Consider the following 18,687-nt stretch of genomic DNA (forward strand, 5'->3'; position numbering starts at 1 on the left):
CAGAAAATTGGAAGTAGAAATTTCATCTTAGCAGCAGAAAGTCTATTATGAACAAAACCATCATAGAATTACAACTGTATCTTCCTAGTCATTACTGCCACAATTATAACCAAAAATAACTATGTCATCATATTATATGTACTTTTTATACCCCATATTGCCAAACGATCCTGGTAAAGAAGACTCAACCATGAAAAATAAACAGCTTTCATTGATGGTCCTTCTAAGTACTGCACACTTTTCTGCAAAGACGCCAAGCTTGGGGCTTGGTGCTGGAGCTGGGCAAAGGTCGGTTTTAGTTAAGGCTGGTCCCACTAGAAATTTCATCACTGTCTGCAGCGGGGCTGGGATCAAACCCCCTGTTTCTCCAACCACAAGGCATCAGAAGTAAGATGACCGACACCACACCCCTACCACTGAGCGCCCCGGCCAGTGCCAAAGGCCGGGAGGAGAGAGCCTGGAACGTCAGCACAGCGGGGCTTCAAGGGCAACACCACTCTGGCAAATGCCGGAGAGCAAAGTATTTCTGGTAGCTCTAAAGAAAACGTAAGGCTACACCAGTAACAGCATGATGCCCTACCTCCAAGATGCTGTGTCCCGTCTTGGTGGTTATGTTCGGGAAGGATGCATTTGAACAGAGCCCATTAGCGGAGTGAGCTGGCAGGAGTGGATGGGGAATGACAAGCCCCTCTTAGACAAGAGGACAGAGCAAGCTGCCTGTGTTGGACCTGCACAGCTCCGAGGGGATGAGACTGCTGTCTGCATCACGGAAAGTGTGATTTAAGCTAAAGGACAACACTGGCACAAGAACAAATGAGAATCAGCTGACTATGAATGACTTCAGGCTGGAGCAAGAAGGTCCCTATCCATGCCCGGCTCTGGATGCCTTCCAGCAGCAGTGGGGCAGGCAGCCCAATCAGTCTTAAGATGCAGCTTGGTAAGTTTATTAATGAGATAATACCCCGTGGCTGCTTGTGAGGGTAAGGAAGAGACCTTCATGATCCCAGCAGCATTAGGAACTCTTGTGTTCCTCCTCTCATTAGCAGCATTTCTCAACTGGTTGCTGCTTATCCTCTACGACCCAGATGCTACAACTCTTACAACCATCCCCTCTGATGGGAACTCATTCTGGACATGTAACCGGATGCTCTGGAAACCCACAGATTTAAAAAGCTACTGCAGAGAAAATAAGTATTATCTACCCCATTACACAGGTGCAGCAATGAGGACAGGAGGAATCTGCTTCCATGCCACAGGGAACCACTTCTCAGCACTGGGCTATGTATGACAGACATGAATTGCACATCAAGCCTAAACCAGTACAACTACCAGCAAGGACAAAACCACACCATGACAGAGAGTGCCATATATCCTAGGGATTACCCCACTCCTCCAAGGACAAGAACTCCCAAAGCTTTCAAGTAAGCTTGCCCTGCCTGATTTTTGTTACCCTTTGCCAGAACTTAAATGACAAGCAGGACTCCACCACCCCTGTCTATCACTGAATGCTTTCCACATTCATGCTATGATAAATCCCATATAATCTTCTCTATTTGCCTATGTTTTAAGGGAGGGGTTGTCCCTACCACCTCCCAGCATGTTTCCATCCCACTGCCCAGCAGCCCCCCTGCTACAGCAGACACTCTGGTTTCTTATCCCCCAAATACTTCCATCGCTTTTTTGGGATGTCTTTGGAGATTACTGCTCAGTGTTTTTCTAAGTCATTTGTTTTCAAAGGCACTCAGATACTTTGCCTGTACCTTTGATAGGTTTCCAGCTTTCAGATCCATATGTTTAGATAAAAATGACTTTCAAGTCCAAGATTCATAGTTTAGCCTTTCAGCTGCAGACTTTCAATGACCAAATCTCAGTTAAGCCAGTAAATGCGGCTGCTGCCTTGCCAACGCGTGACACCATTTCCTTCTGGACATCCCCAGTGGCTCCGATACAACTACTGGGATACGCAAATGGATTCATTTCTTGTATTCCACTGCCTTCTAACGTAAGGCTTGACTCGGGTGCTGCAACGGTTTTCATGAGACTGGTGGGTTTGTACCAGCCAGGGCATCCCCACCGCCCTACGAGGCTGGGAGGTCTCCACTTGCACGTCTGCTGAGCTGTCCCATGGGCTCCATGGCATGCTGTCAACTTGGGACCCCAGGTTTGCCTTCAAACTCTCAGCCAAGTGAGCGGGAAAGCCTGGCTGTACACAGGCACAGCTGCAGCATGGGCTTTACCTAGGCTGAAATATCTTATTGGCACTGAGGACACAGGGAAAAACCTGAGCACAGGTTCTCCAGCCTCCATAAAGCATGGGGGCAACCAGCTGAGGACAAATCCAAAGCCAGCCCAGCACAATAAACCACAGGGTACATCCCCTAAAATGCTCCAGCTGTAGCTGCTTAGAAATAATCAGGAGTTTTACTTTTCATCCAGATTAAGGTAGCACCTGAGTTTACTCTGCAATACAACAAGCCTAAGCTTAGGTCTTGCTGTGCATGACCAGGTTGTCCCAGGCGCCGATGGCCGGGTGCCAATCTCTTAGAACAGCTCCACCTTCAGCAAAATCTCATCTAGCACGAAGCCTCCCCACCCTTCAAGACAAGAAACTACAGCCACCGACAGCCCCAAGCTGCCGAGGATTACTTAACATTTGGACAACCATTTGCAAGCAAGGAGCCCCGTGAAAGCACGGGGAATTATGCAAATACAAAGCAAAGAGGAAACGTCGGCGTCTCATACAAGTTTGCCCTCATTCTATCAAAGCCTGGCAGCGGTAATGCGTTCCCCCCCAGTAAAGCTGCTGGGATCATGTCACCTGCTTTAATGCACTCATCTTTAGCCTCTTCTACATGCCAGAAGTGCATGAATTTAATTAGTATCTCCATTTTGTTTAGATTTAGTATAAGGGGAGGGGATGTTTGCAAAGGGAATCCACTTCTCATTTCAGACCCTTGACCAGGCTCAGCTGGATGGATATTTATTTAAAACATTACCACCCTCCCTGCCTGCTCAATATGCCAGGGTTTGCTGTCATCACAGCATCACGGGTCACACCGTTTCAGCGGGCAAGGCCAGTCTAAGCAGGCTGGCCGAGACAACGACCGCAGGCCGCAGTCGGGCAGGCTGGGGGAGTGATCCGATGTTAAGGTGCTGGATTTGACTGGGAAAAAGGTCTGTCTGCATTCCAGGTCAGCAAAGCAGAGTAAGAGCGTTTACTCCACTGCTGTAACTAATATGGCTAAAAAAAAATAAAAGAATTAAATGTCAAATCACTGAAAAATTTTCATATAAGCAAATGCTTTAGTATTTAAAAAATACAAATTTCACCGTACTATCCAAAGACTTCCTTTCCCCCTTAAATCTCATACACACAAGGGAACAAAAAAAAATAATCCATATCCAGAGACTTGCAAATTCCCCATCCTCACACCCAAAGGCATATTAGCTCCTTTCCGCAGGCAAGAAACCAAGGCATCTCACATTTGCCTTGGCTTGATCCATACTTAAGATGTGCCAGGAGCCAGTAAAATGATGAAAAGAAAATTAAAAGAAAATCCAGAATACACCCACAGCCCCAACCAGTGTAGTTATGCTGACAAAATGCAATCCACTTACAAACAGCTCTGTGGAGGCAGAGGGGAAGGAAAATCAGAAAAAGCCTTTTTTTTTTTTCCTGAAGAAGCTTATTTCTTTCTGGGAGCTGGTTTCAGCTGCCCCAGCAGAAGACCTGTACGCAGCAGGTAACCTCACCTGCTCTAGGCGACACCTGCATCACCCAAACATGCATTGCCCCTGCAAAACACCACCACCTCCTTTCCTACAGAGAAGGCAGCAAATGCGATCAAGGAACTGAAAAATAACCTTACACAAGGGAAAAAAACCCAAAACCAAAACAACCTATAAACTCCGTGCTGTGTATTGTCACTTTGTCAGAGCAGTTTTAGGTGTAGGAAACCCAAGGGGCAGTGAAACTCAGATCCAGCACCAGGAACTCTGAACTGCTACTCCTGGACCGGGATGCTACCAGCTTTCCTCTGGGGAGGAACATTTATCCTATAACCAATACCTGTAATAATGAAAAATTAATTAAGGCAAAAAGCACAGTCTCATATCCCAACGAAACACTTTGCTCCCTGAAATTTAAATCACCCACACCTCTTTTCTGTGTGTGTGTGTGTGTGTGTGTGTGTGTAAACGCGGGTGTGCATCTGTGTATTAAGTTTTCAATTCTGTACACTAAAAGCAAAGGAAATAATCAAAATCATTTTTAAACACATACAGAGTCTAAAACAGCAGCTCATATTGGTAATATAATTAATGTCACTTAGTTACTTCATCCAGGAAATTAATCTAATCAGCTAGAATAACAAGACGACCAAAACTTGGCTCCCAAGGCAGAAGCTGCCCTTTCTGAGTGGACCAGCTCTGCCACCCACAACTTAACCCCCTGCAACCACCACAGTCTCTCGGCCACATCTTCGGGTACGTCCGCTGCCTCTTAATGCTGCTGCCTCTGCGAATGGCACCGGTCCCAGGGACTCGGTTCAATACTCCATCCCCGGCACTACTGCGGTGCAAGTGAAGGGCTAGGGGCAGGTATATTATAAATGAGTATTGATTTCATACATGTCTTTTGTGGAGGGAGATCTAATCAAAATGAATTTAACAGAGTAGGAATCATGGCACCATCTGAATCTGAAAGCATAATGAGAGCTGGTTGACAGAATAAAACGCGAAAAATCAGATGCCCTATAAAATTATATAGATTTCAAGTTCCTCAAGGTCTTAGGCTCAGGTAGCTGTAGGAACATCTCTGGGGAGATGACAGCTAGTTCACTTTGATGTATTTATATCACCGAGCTGTGGGTGCTGGGTGGCCGTCACCATATTAAACCCCCTTCATAAATCATTTTGAGATGCTCAAAGAGCAGGTGCTGGTTGCAAAACAGGCGTATTTCAAGGGTGTGTGTCCCCGATGCCCGGCGGTGGCAGAGCTGCAGGGGCACAAACAGCTGCTGGTGCGTGGTCCCCCCCGGCACGTCCCCTCCGCTGGGAAAGCACCGGTGCCCTCCCTGCAGCTGCTGGCGTTTGGCGGGTTTTGAGGAGGGAGAGCAGGGCAAGCAGGGCTCGGCTCAGCTCGGCTCGGCTGGGAAGCTGGGGGGATGCCACGCTTGGGTAAGCCACAGGGACGAGGAGGGGGGAGACAGGGCTGCATTCTTCATGGATCAAACAGCAGAGAAATGTGCTTCTCTATGCATTAGTCAGCAACACAAAAAAAAAGCCAAACCAAATCTGCTCTGTACTATCTATCAGGGATTATGACTCAGAGATATTCCCCCCCTCCCCGTGATTCATCTGGTGCAACGTCACGGCTCAGATTCAGAGCAGTCTCACCGTTTTGGGCTCCCTCTGCCCGGAATCCCACTAAATAATTGCCTTTTGCAGTCAGCAGTGAAGAATTCAGTGCTTTTTTTCCCTCTTCCCCCACCAAAGTGGGGGCCGGAGGCGGCAAGCGCTGCATGCCAGGACCACGCGCCCACGCAGACGCTCAGCGTCAACAAAGCCGGCACGGCCCCGTGGGAGCCGCGTGACCAGCTGCCAGCGCAGGCGCAGCCCAAAAGGGGAGATAAATGGGATACTATCCACGGTGCAAGGGATGGCTGGCTGTGAAGTGCTTCCTGGGAGGCACTGAGGAAAACACCGGGAGGGGGGTACAACTTCAGAGAGGCAGCAGTCGCTTGCTGGTGACAAGAGGTGTCACACGCAGCAGCAGTGCCTATCTGGAAAAGACCTGGCTTAGCCCCCGGGATGGGTTAGAGTTTGCTTGGAAAGAATCCAGGAGCAGGACGGTGGGGCTGGTTTCTAACCAGGGAGACCATCCTCTGCCTCCTCTGCGCCTTCAGCATCGCTGGTGATGAAGGATACCTTGCCGCAGGGAATGAGACCTCCAGAAGCATCCCACACAGCCTGCCATCCCACTGGCGATTTTTAGAGGAAAAGGAGCTGTAGCTGCTGTAGAATAAAGGGAAAAACATTCTTTTGCGGAGGACGTGGGCTGGGCAGCCCCATCCTGCAGCTGGGACCCTGAGCACAAAGTGATCCAGGCTGGCCTGAACCAAACAAAAAGTCTCGTGGCCCCTTTGCATTGGGATAATAATAGCAGCAGATAAATTCCACATTTCAAACAAGGGTAAGACATTAAACAGAGCCTCTGTAGAGAGATTAGGTGGAATAAAAAAACCCCAATAAATCCTTATGTTCTTGGACTTAAACCGATTGGCAGCGAAAGCCAGGGAGCAGGGCTTCCTTTCCCCCGATACCACCACAGTGCCTGGCATAACCAAGTGCCTTGGAGTTCAACAGCTTGCCCAAAGGATGAGGGCCGGAAAACATGGAGTACAGAAATACCTGAGAGACCTTCCTCTGGGTCCACTCCCAAAATCATGATGTTCCCACACTGCCACACATCTGCGTGGTCCCTGCTCGTGCTACCCTACTCTCCCCAGAAAGATCATGTAAGGGCACTCAAGCAAGCTTGAGATGCCCAGTGAGAAGCACCTCACCTTCTCCAGCATGAGAGGCTGGGCAAGCAGGGTGTCAACAAAACAGGGGAGTAAGTAGCAAAAAAAATGTTTTTCCTTATAGACCTGTATGGGGAGAAGTTACAAAAGCATTAACCCTTTTCCAGGCTCCTACAGGAGGGATTTTTGAGTCTGAAAGCCAGAAACAAACATTAGTAAAGGCAGGAAAAATGAAGAGGGGGACTCTCTTACAGAGATTTATTTTTTTTTACTTAAGGCTATTTCTGTTCTGCATGCTCTAGAAGAAGCTACTGACTCAAAGTGCAGTTTTCATCCTTTCCACATACCCCTTTGAAGCTGAGGTTCATATCTCCCAACCTAGGATGGAGGCATCTCATTCTCCTCCTGCCCCCCTCACCTCCCAGGGCCAGACTCTGCATGAGACAGATATACAGTTTCAGCCAAAATAATTAATATCAACAACTAAGATTCCATCTAAATGCCTGCTTCTTTAAAAAAACAGCTTTTAGATTAATGATTTAAGACAACTAACTTCAAAGACTGCATTTACTATATGGAGGTCAACCCAAGCTCCACCGATTGATGTTGATGTCCTGCAGGGCAGCAGGTAAGCTAACAGACATATTTAAAACCACACCCTGGAAAGGGTGTTTCTGCTGCGTGGAAAAAAAAAATGTGTTTTAATGACTTAAGGATCCAGTAAAACTAACTGGTGCAGAGGGACTCTCATCTTCTGCAGAGGGAAGCCTACCCTGTCACAACCAAATTATCAGTTAACGTTGTCTCATTTTGCAATAAAACCCAGCTGCAATATTGCATCATATCATTGGGAGACAAGCACATCTAATGCCAGGGTTGTTCATGCTTCCAGTTATCCTTGACAGTGAAATAAAGAACATTAATCTGAATAACATTTCCTAGAAAGACGTCTCAAATGTACTCACGAGTTTCTAAACCTTATTTCCTTACCCAGATTACCACGCCCCTTATATAAGTGCTGGTGACACTGCAAGTTAAGTTACCTCTCTAGAAGAAAAGACACCTCACCCTTAGGCAGCCACCACAGGTCACCTACACCAAGGGGGAAGGCAGCAGGAGGTACTGACAGAAGGATGAACACTGACTCCAAAAGGACAAGCAAGAGCTGGGAGAAGACAGGCAGCAAATAATGAAAGGAGGAGAGAAGGTATTTATGAGTGTGAATCATACATTTCCCCAGACATCTTTCCATTAATGATGAATATCATAATTCCCCTAAATAATGCAAGGAAAATTTGTTTAATCATTTAAAGGCATCATCAATAATAAATACGTCAGCTCCAGATGCTAACTTCACAGTTCCTCCCTGCTCAGAGACTCTTTTAAGGAAAAGACTAAGATTGTTGTCACTTTTTAATTTTGGAAAGATGCTTCAGTGCCAGAGTCAGGAGAATGAAGGAAGAACCCCAGACCGAGAAATGGAAATCCAAGCGTGTGCAGGCCCTGCGCAGTGTAAAAGCTCTTTACACCTCAGCTGCCATTCCTGTGTGATAAAGCAGCAATGAAAGTGCAGTTCTCGTTTACTCAGGCGAAGTGCGTACAAAGCAGAAGTATGCACCAAGATAGCTAGGTCCAATTAAGAGGAGTGCCCTTCCCACCTGCCAGAAAAAGGTCCCCCAACAAGGACCCACAAGGATAAGGAAAGGGCTGCACCAGAGGTAGCACATCCATCACCTGCAGCACAGCAGGCACAAGGGCGATGCCACGTCTGAGGGGTACCCAGCTGCTACGCCAGCACTAAGACCAGCATCTGGTCGAGAAGGAGAAAATGATGCATGCCACCTTTCAATACTGGGTTTCTCAGGAATGAAGAGCAAAAGAAGATTTAACAGCCCTGAGCTTCATTGCTGCAATGCTGCCTGCAAAACCCACCATGCAACCAGGAGCATCCTCTACAGCACCAGAAAATCGGGACAGGTTTCTCAGCTCATCTTGACCTGGGCACCGACTCCTCTGAGCCACCCACCACCGCATCGGCACACGAGTCGTACCCTCCCCGAGGTGTGCACCGTCTCAACATGACACTGTCGTGACGAAATCATTGCCACGGCAATCCCAGCCACTGAAAACAAAGGCAATTGCTAAGCTGTGCAGGACCGGTGGGAAGAGCTATGGGCCCGTTTGGGGATGTCCTACTCGCAGTATGGAAGAAGGGAAAGGAAAAAGAGGTCAAAACCCAAAATCATGGGGACACCACATTTCCAAAAAGCTGGCACATTTTCCAGAAAAGCCTTTTCCCTGCGAATACAGGAGGGATGGAGGAAGAAGGGGAATAAATCTGCATAAAACTGGCATAGTTTTGACTTCCAAAGTCATATTCTGGCATCCTCAAAATAAAAGTGGGGTGACCTCCAGCAGAGAAGACTGCACAGAGCAATTGCAAATATGCAGTGTCTCACAGCCCGCTGCCTCTACCAAATTTCTATCAGGGGTTGGGGTGGGACAAAAGGTTTGTGCCACCAAAACATGATTTGTATTGTTTCAACTTTTCTCTTTTCCCTTGGAGTCACTCTTCCGATTCAGAATCTGTATTATTTTAAGCAACTCTGCTAAAAAAAACCCACAGGATTTAATGCCTGTTTGGGCTGACCATAAAAATCTTTTCCACTGGAACAAAGATTTAAACCTGTGACTCAAAATGAGTTTACAATGGGGGGCTGATTATCAAGAGGAACAGAATATCCTCTTATTAGAAAAATGTTCACTGGGCTTTCCTGAACTTCACACAGCGGTATTAACTCAACAGCTTGTTTACTTGCATGCAGGCAATACTGGTTGTCTTTGACAGAGGGAAAAAAATGTATGTATTTTATAATACAGAAAAAGAGCAGGTATGTGCGTGTGAATGTGTGGTATGTGTATCCATACATGCACATACATGCATGAACACACATATCCTTCTGATTATTGTCAACAAAAGAGATATAGGAAAGAAAAACACAAAATCACAAAAAAACAAAGGTGGGAAAGGATCAAAGGATGCACTCCACCTGCTTGCCTCAAGTAAAACAAGCCTAATTAAGGCACTTTTTTTAAATTATTTGCCTATTATGGTAGCAAGCATCACGGGGGAAAATCAGGGCCCTATTTGTACGAGTCCTATGCAAATACTTAAGGCAGCCTGGAAGAGATCTACAGTCTACTAGACTTCAGCTAAACTGATGTAAACCCCTAAGAATGCCCTATATTCATTTTAGCTTAAACCTATTTGTTTTAAAGACTTATTTCTATTGGTACAGTATTTATATGCAGATAAATTATTTAAAAAAAGGGAAGGATAGGTAGGCTGGCAGCAGCCCAGGTAGAAGCAGGCGGACAGCCTGGGTCTGGGGATGCCCATCCCGGCACCATCCTTAGGAAGCATTTCCCGAGCTCTGCTCATTTTTTTGGGATGGATCAGTTCCAACAGCCCCTCACCCCGGGCCTGCCTGTGCACGTACCCAGGGTGAGCTCTGCCCTGAAGCCTTGCACCGGTGATGGCTGACGGCACCCATGTCCCCGGTGCCACCACCCAACCCACCCTGCACAGGCAGCTCCGGGACAGCCGCCTGCCCGCTGCCAGGGAGAAACCCTGTTCTTGCGGACGAAGCATGGGGAAGGGAAAGCATGCGTAAAATGCCCCACAGATTAGATTTTAAGGCAACGAGTCATCAGCTATGAGGCTGCAAACTTGGCTTTATACAAGTCAAAGCAGCATCATATAATAGAGGAGTCTCTCTCAATCCCGCTGACCCGGATCTGAACCAGCAACCACGAAGGAGAAGTTTTGGAAGGTTTCCTAGCCCATTTTTTAGGTCCTAGAGCCAACAGCTAGTCAAAGTTTGGTCTCCTGGCAAGCAGAGAGAACATATCCAACAACTGCATCCAAACTTCTAAAAAAAAAAATTACCCTGGGGAGCAGAGCACAGTGTAAAACTCTTATTTACAAGTTTTCTGGCTGGTCTTTCATTAGCAGAATTTACTGGAAAAACTCAAAAGCAATCATCATTTTGCAAGCACGTTCTGCTCCGCGCGGTTCCTGCACCCAATTTTACATGGAGAACGTCAACAGGGTGACACGAGCCAACTGCCTCCCCAGGCAGCTGCAGCGTGCGCTCCTCTCACCATGTCAAAAACCCACCTCTCAATTTATACACTCTGCAATAATTATTTTGCTAATCACAGGGTGAGCTGTGCTTCTCAACCCGAATTATTATTATTAGAACTGGCTCATCTGCAAACACGCCTGCTTTCCAAACACACGGTGCTCGGCTGAAGGAGAGGGGTGGGGGGGTTAATCCTTCACTGCTTGCAGCATAAGGCAGGGAATGGCATTCCAGCATGTAATTTCTTTCAATGGGAAAAATAACATCTTTCAGGAGGTTTTCCATTTTAAGTTAGCACAGAATCACCACAAAAAGAAGAAGAAAAAAAAAAAATACTGGGTAAGGCAACATAACACATACTATGGCCTTCTTTCAATTCACCAGCTATATTTATCTCTCAACTGCAGCATAGAAACATATTTCACTTAGAAAAACTTTTTAGCTGCTTAAAAGAGACACTCAAGTAGCAAAGGCCACACACTTAGATACTGGGGGGGGGGGGGGAGAAGAAAGATTTACTTGTTTAGATGCTGTCAGCTAGCTGAAATCTGCCACCTACAACTCATCACCAAGCCCTCCAAGTGAGCAGGCGTGACTTGGGCATAACTCAACCTGAGCTTGAAATGTTTTGGTAGAAAACTGTTCATACGATCTGGCTAGTTTTTAGCCACCTATTTCACTTTCACCCACTTTTTTTCTTTTTTTTTCTGAAACATCTGCCTTTGACCAGAGCCAGAGACACAATGCTGGCTAAGAAAAACATGAGCATCTGTCCCAGTATTGCAAGTCTACCACACTTGAGCCCAAAAATGTAGGACCAGCAAAATCACAAGCCTCACCATCGAACCCGGGACAACCTGCATGGTGACAGCTCTGCATTAAGTAGACCTGGCTTTTAAAAACAATTTTTCCCAGCTGTCTGCCAAGCTACCTCGGCCATGACCTGCTCCTTATCCTTTCCAAGGCAAGGTCCTCCGCATCCCCCAAGGCAACCAGCATCACTCAGTGTCCCATCCCAAAGGCTGCAGCTACTATAGAAGTTCAGGTGCTACCACCGTGTGCGGTGAACTGACAGCATCAAACTTGTCAGTAGATAAACAGCCCATTCCCGAGCCAAACTAAACCAGGGCAAAAAAATCCCATTTGGGTGTGCAAGGGAAATACGATCGGGCCTGAGTGTCTTGAAAATAGCAAAGCACCCTAACAATGATCCTTGGGTGCAAGGGTCATCAGCAAGATCAGGTTATGAACATGGCCTGAAATAGCCCCTCGTCCAAGGGGGGCTGAGGGGCGGGGGTGGATTGCACAGGACACTTGCACCACTTGCGAAAGCAGCCTGCATTGCAGAGGGGGAAAAAAAGAAGGAAAAAAAAAAACGAAGAGTCATCCCGAATGAAACACGACACTGAGTGTTCACATTTCACCTAAGAAGCCTCACGCATTATAATGAGCGACACGAAGGGGATGGTCTGGAGTTCAATTTCTGTTAATTCACCTTGATGATATCCCTTAAAATTTTCTGCTCGGATTACATCTTTCCAAGGGAAAAAAAAAGAAATCTTTCCATCAATTTGAAGGAAAGCTCCCTCCGCAGATCCGCTTGCCTAAACCGTGCTCAGCAGAGCTCACCCAACCTGACCTCTGTGGAGCGCAGGCTGGGCACGCTCAGGAATTGCCACCCATTGAAGAAACCAACGCCGCCGCAAACCGGGGCTGGGAAGCATCGGCTTTCCAGCACGGGAAATGCAGTGCTGAGTCCTGGGATTTTTTTGGGAAAAAAAAAAAACAGCTGTGCAAGCAAAGCCACCCAACCAACTTGCTTGCTGCAAGGCTGATGCGGCCAAGAAGAAAATGTCTGCTGCCAAGTGATACTGAGCGTGTTCTTCAGATCATCAACATCAAAGCATTTCCTGATTTCAGATCCCTCTGTTTCTATAATCAGAAGCAGTCAAAACACTCGGCTTTATCATCTACGAGTCAACCCCTAAAAGACGCTGCACTTTGCAGTGCTCACTGCTCGGTGGGAAGCGCTGTGCAGGATGCGTCCCCAGCTCCATTTAAAATCCCCCCTGCTCCCAGCGCTGCCCGCCTGCTCTCCCCAGGCCGCATTTTCTTACGGGGATGGGGAGTGCTCAAATCAAGCCATCACCAATACATGCACAAACCCACCTGCTCAACTGCTCACACACCCAAAAGCCCCCTGCCATCAGGGCATGGCAGCCCTCGCAGGACCACCACAAACTGGGCCCACATCCCTCCGGGGTGCAGAAACAGGGTTAAACCAGGTGGAAAAGCCCTGAGCTTGCAGCAAGCCAGAAGACTATTAAAATTACCAGCAGAAAGGTAAGAGAGGTCACAGGAGGAACGCAGAGCCTGGGCTTGGAGTGCAGACTGCAACCGCCAAGGAAGGAGCATCGCCCAGCCCGGGGTGCAGGGGAGAAGCACTACGGCCATTAACCCCAATTTTATTCTTAACCATCAGATCTCAGAAACATCGACTCAGCCATGCCAGCTGCAATCCAGAGCAGGCAAGGGAAGCCAAAACTGTCAGGCTGAGACTCATTTAGAGAGAAGGGAAACAACAGCAGCTCCGACTACCTTATTCCTTTTTTTCCAAGAAATAAGGGGCACAGCTGCGGCCACTCCTCGGGCCACAAACTCTCGGGGTGTGCAAAGACAATAACAGGGTGCTTGGTCAACCTGTCTTGGTGAGAGAAAGGAGGAGCCACGCAAAAGAGAAATTGTAAACCAACCTGGAGCAGAAACACGTGGACGAGAAGGTAAAGAATGAAAAGCCAGAATAGGAAAGAAAGGGGAAAGAAGGTAAGAAAAAAAGGGAAATATGCCTATGAAAAACACCACAGGCATAAAACCCAAACATGAAGTGGAACAGAAAAAGAGAAGTGGAGGGAAACTAAGAGGAGGAAGCAAAGTTAGAGCTAAACAGGCAACGATGCTTTCACACATATGTTTGTTTATATATAAAAATACATATAAAAGTTACTTGGATATAGATATATACATACGCGCATAAGTAGAAAAACTGTGCCGTGCTTTATCTATACCACCCTGAACAAAAGCAAAGACTTCACTGCTGGCCACTGGCTCTGACAGGTCAGCACAGTTTTCACCTGCACAGGGATGCTTTCTGTAGACTTCTTGTACCAAGCTCCCACATTTACTGCTATTCAGAGCTAAAACAACACAGAAGCCATGTAAGAAAATTCCCACTACAGCAGCACGTTTATGGTCATCACATCTCCAACGTGTGCACAGATAGCCACAGATCCCCAGGAGGAATATCAGTGCTATTAGTTATTAGCGTTACATATAGCACCACCAAGAGCTTGTGATACCAAATGTGTCTGTGCTGGACATGATATAAAAATAGAACAGAAAGGCCAGTCTTTGTCTCAGAGACCCAATGACCTAGGGTAAAACCAAGATATAGATAGAAAGTACAAGCAAATAAGGCAGGCTGACCAGAGTGGAGCAGAAGACATGCCAAAGGAGATACCGTTATCTCAGCATACATGGCAATCCTGGATGGGCACATTTAACAATCTTGCTTTAGACAGGAAGCCGGGAAGGGGTCAACCACGACAGAGCACGAGCAAAGACCCACCCCACTCCCTGTTCTCCAAAATCCCACTTAAACCACTAATCGAGACAGCACAAAGATCCCCCATTACTGAAACAACCAGTAGTAAACAGTAGCCCACATCAGAACCACCACATCCATCAAACCACACAGAGAACAACCCCTAACTAACATGGCCACAATGTCCATCGTGATCCTGACTTCACAATTCCTCTTCTGACTGTTGGTTGGCTTCAATATCACTTTTTGGGACATACAAAACAGAGGGGGACCAACAGTCATACATGAATTAACGTGGAATCTATGAGCCCATCCACAAGATGATAAAGGAGGCAACATAATTAAAAAAATAATAATTTAACATTTAACACATCTCCTAGATAAAACAGCTTGCTTTGACCTGTTAATACGGTTACCAACGAGTCTTGTGTCTGCAGAAAATTCCTGGTAATTAACCCTAGTTTGAAAGGGGTGAAGAGAAAAAGGGAGGGCAGAGTTAAGGATGTCTGGACACATACCTCCATCTTGCTATTTCCTAACTTTTTTTATATTCTGAAAAGGCTCAAATCACTGCAGGTAACTGGAATTACAGTCAAATGTATTTTCCTCAATGCTCAGTTTAAACACTGCAGTCATCACCAGATTATCTTTCTGGTACTGTATTAAGTGATGAACTAACATCTGATATATGTTATTTCTCCTCTTTCCTCCAACCCAGCAGTGGAGGGTCTTGTTTTGCTTGTGTGCTCCTTAACTGTCTTTAAACATTATACAGAATGTTGCTATGGATTTAGAAAAAGGACCTTCAGTTGAACACACCTTGCACTTGGAGCAGAATATGATGAGGTCTGTGGTGGCCCGTATCTCCTGGGGTTGCCCAGTCCTTGTAAAATTGGACCCTGAGAGAGCACAGCTTCATTTCCTTGCAGAAAGCTCTTGTGGTCTTTGGCACAAAGCTTTAAGCAGTCTTTCTGCTACCTGAGACAACACAGGGAGCACCCTAGAAAGAGAACAAAAGACCTCAAAACTTTATCTGTATTTCCAACAGAAGCCAGCATAAAAAGACATCGCAAGCTGCCCACGCAGCGGCAGAGACGGGCTGCAGCTTTCTGGACTGATTGGAGCTTCCTTCGCTTGCAGTCTCCCTATACAAGTATGTCATTGCTGTTGTCAAGCCAAGACGCCATGAATGTCAAGGCCAAGACCAGGGCTCTTCCCAGGAAGATGGGGCTGCACCTCCTAATCAGCCAGAGATGACAGAAACACCAGAAGAGGAGCTAGAGAAGAGCTTATCACCAGAAGAAAACTCAACTGACCAGCTGTGGACAAGTACCATCAGCCAACAGAGCCAGCATGGCAGCGGCAGACTCTTCAACCCTTTCCTCATGCTCTTCTGCACTGCTGGAGCTCAGAGAGCTGTTCCTCACCAATGAGCCAGCGATGTCCAAGAACTCAGCTCCCTGGCAGAAACTGGGTGCAAAAAGGTTAAACAGAGCTATGGATCATCTTCACGCCATGGTCACCTGAGCCTGGGTTGCCCAGCCAGGTCACGTACTGCAAGGCAGTGTGGGGCTCCAAATGTGAAAACTGGTGGGAGGAGGCAATCTCATCGCTCCTCCTGTGGTCCCAGCCACCCCAAAGGGCTCAGACATGACTTCAAGCTCCTCTTCTGGAGCCACCGTGGCCTCCCGCCATGGAAGGAGGTCAGGAGCCTCTCTGGGCAGACCCACTCTGCCGGCCAAGCCTCCAGTGAAACTGCAGCTGCATGAGCTCAGCCTTAACGCTTTCCAACTTCTAACAGGCATCAAAATCCCTTAATATCTTCAAATGAAATATTAACATTATAAGCAGTATTTCACGGGTCTACAGGCTTTGTCACGTCTCAGGGAGGCCTTAAACAGATTTAGCCCAGACTTCAAGACTTTCAAGAGAGCATGGCTCCCAGGATCCCACATGCCAGCCCTATCCCTGATGGTATCTCGTACCTTCATGAGCTTTAGCTGTCTTTCTGCTGCCACAGTGGAGACAACAGCATTTTTACCTGCTCAGCATCCAGATTTTCTAAGTAGAACAAGATACAGTTGTTTGTCACTATGAATATTAGCACTCCTAATATTATTAAAAGGACGTGAAATGCATTAGCAAGACCAACTGTAAGCTCTCCCAGTCATGGTGGATCAGCACAAGTGACTGCAGGTTGTTTAATCCCTTCCATACATTTCCCTCCCATACTGCTTTGCTCCATGAGGTGGTTTTAGTAGCTAATTAACAGAGGGATGTACAGAATTGAAATCCTATTTATTGCAATTTGCCTCACAAAAGTACCGAAGAAAAATACTCACTAAAAGTTACTAAAAACATCCTGCAAAATAAGGTCTTTGCTAAAAGCCTCTTAGGTCATCAAGATTTATAAGGAAGACAGGGACACCGGGTACCAACAGTGGTGTACGGGCTATACCACCAGGCAATATAATCTTATGCCTTATGCTAATGGCCGACATCTTGAGCTCTGAACAGGCTACAACCTGTCTCAAAGATAGTTATACCCAAGTTACCACCTAGTAACCTGTAAATTGTACTCGATACGCTTATCTTTAAAACTAAAAATTATAAAATTACTGCAAACTTCCCTTCCCTTTTTCCTCCTCCATATGAAGAACGGCCATTGACGGTGCTATGGAGGATGGAAAACCAGTACTCACGTTTACCTGTCACACTAAGCTAGGAGCTAAGGAAGGTCTTATTTCCAGCCCTTCAACTCTTGCACTTATAACATAGAGCTACCTGGTGAGAAGTTTTCAAAAGCTTTTTTCCTGTCTAGTTGTGTTGGTTGCAGCCACCAGACCTCCTCTTCAAAGACGGCAGCCTACGGAAGTCACCGTCGCCATTTCCAACGGTGTAAACCATGTACAGAACCCCAACCATTTCTGTGAAGCTCTGAGGGTCTACCTGACATCAGGGCTCTGCTGTTCTACGCTGTGAACAACTGTACAAAAGGCAGCGTCTACCCCAACGTGTTCACAAATGAAAGAGGCAAGCAGAAGGGTGGAAAGGAAGGGAGAAGAAATGGCTTGACGAGGGCAGAACCCCCAAATCCCACCCACGGCTGAGCACTGAGAACCCCATCACCTCTCCAAGCTGCTTGTAACAAGCAGGACTGGTGGGTCTTAATACTAACCACCAAAGATAAGGAAAACATTTCAAGACGAACTTCTCACTGCTTCAGCACCTTGGGCTGCAAAAAGCAGCATCTTCCTTTCCCTCTGAACCTGCTCATCTTAATTGCGTTTATTTACTCATCTTGTGCATTCACGAAAGCTGGGCCTCCTTCCGTCTTGTTCCACAAAGGGAGACTTGAAGATCAGCTTTTCCATTTTTCCTCAGTTACCACAGAAACAGAGAAGTGCTGGTGGGAAGAACACTCTGGGGTCCCCAGTCCAACCTCCCAGCTCGTAAACAAGGCTGATTATTTTCCTCTGTAACATCAAACATGCATACTTTTTGTTAGTATTTTTATATAACCTAATAGCAGCCTTTTTAACATTTAAGAAAAATGTCAAGCCTTTCCCCCCCACACCCAAAAGCAAACTGAGAAGAACTAGAGCCAAATGTGAGATACCTGTAAATCAAATGATCCAGCAATTCACATAGCAAACATGACCATCTAAAACCCCTGAGCAGCACCTCAATTGCCTGTGCCGCAGCACGAAGTTCTTGGCCTTTGCTCCCCCCCGATCATTTCTGGGAAAGTGTTTCAGATTTTCCTACTCTTATGAAGGATGAAAAAAAAATAAACAACTCATTATTATTTAAATAGGGCTGGAAACATTACTAAATATTTCCAAAAGGATGTACAGTAGCTTTTTGCTCTGCGTGCTAAATTACAGGTCATTGCACTGATAGGTGTGACTACCTATTTACAACATCAGCTGAAGCATAAAGGGGTTTTGGTACATCATGTCCAGAGACTGCTATAGCATGACTACATTAATGTATAATCAACTTTATGTCTGCAACACAGCTAATATAAAATAATTATAGTGATAATTATGATGATAATAATAACAATAATATTACCAAACTTTAATATTAGGAAAGAGAGACCCACGCTAGACTTTCTTCCATGCAGAAGAGATGTAATGTTAAGTGTTTGAGCATAGCCTGGGCTTTGGCCATTGCTCCACGTCCCACACGCTCAAGCATGAGCCCACGGCTGCTGTTTCCACCACGTAAACCAGCACACACATCACATGGACGTCAGCAATGCACCACCGCCGGGGACAGAGATGCACGGTCCGACACCAAGCTGCAAGGACACAGCACATGGCTGAAAGCTGGTCAGGAAAAGCCACCTTTCCGAAACCTATACAGGCGGTAACACTCCAGCCTCTTGCACCGCTCATTCCTTGCACAGCCT

At 46.5% G+C, this 18,687-nt stretch overlaps 1 long non-coding RNA gene across 2 annotated transcripts in view; it reads right to left on the bottom strand.

Annotated features, from left to right (window-relative positions):
• The window catches only part of LOC148057241 (uncharacterized), a 68,538-nt gene extending 52,212 nt beyond the window's left edge, over nucleotides 1–16,326 (bottom strand). For both annotated transcript variants that reach the window (XR_015699312.1, XR_015699313.1), the window contains exon 1: nucleotides 15,090–16,326. This is a non-coding gene — a long non-coding RNA (uncharacterized LOC148057241). The remainder of the gene's footprint in view (nucleotides 1–15,089) is intronic.
• Between the last annotated feature and the right edge of the window lie 2,361 nt (nucleotides 16,327–18,687).

This window comes from Nipponia nippon, unplaced genomic scaffold (assembly GCF_047370975.1).
Source record: "Nipponia nippon isolate SJK-2023a ecotype South Korea unplaced genomic scaffold, ASM4737097v1 scaffold_1, whole genome shotgun sequence".
NCBI lineage: Eukaryota > Metazoa > Chordata > Aves > Pelecaniformes > Threskiornithidae > Nipponia > Nipponia nippon.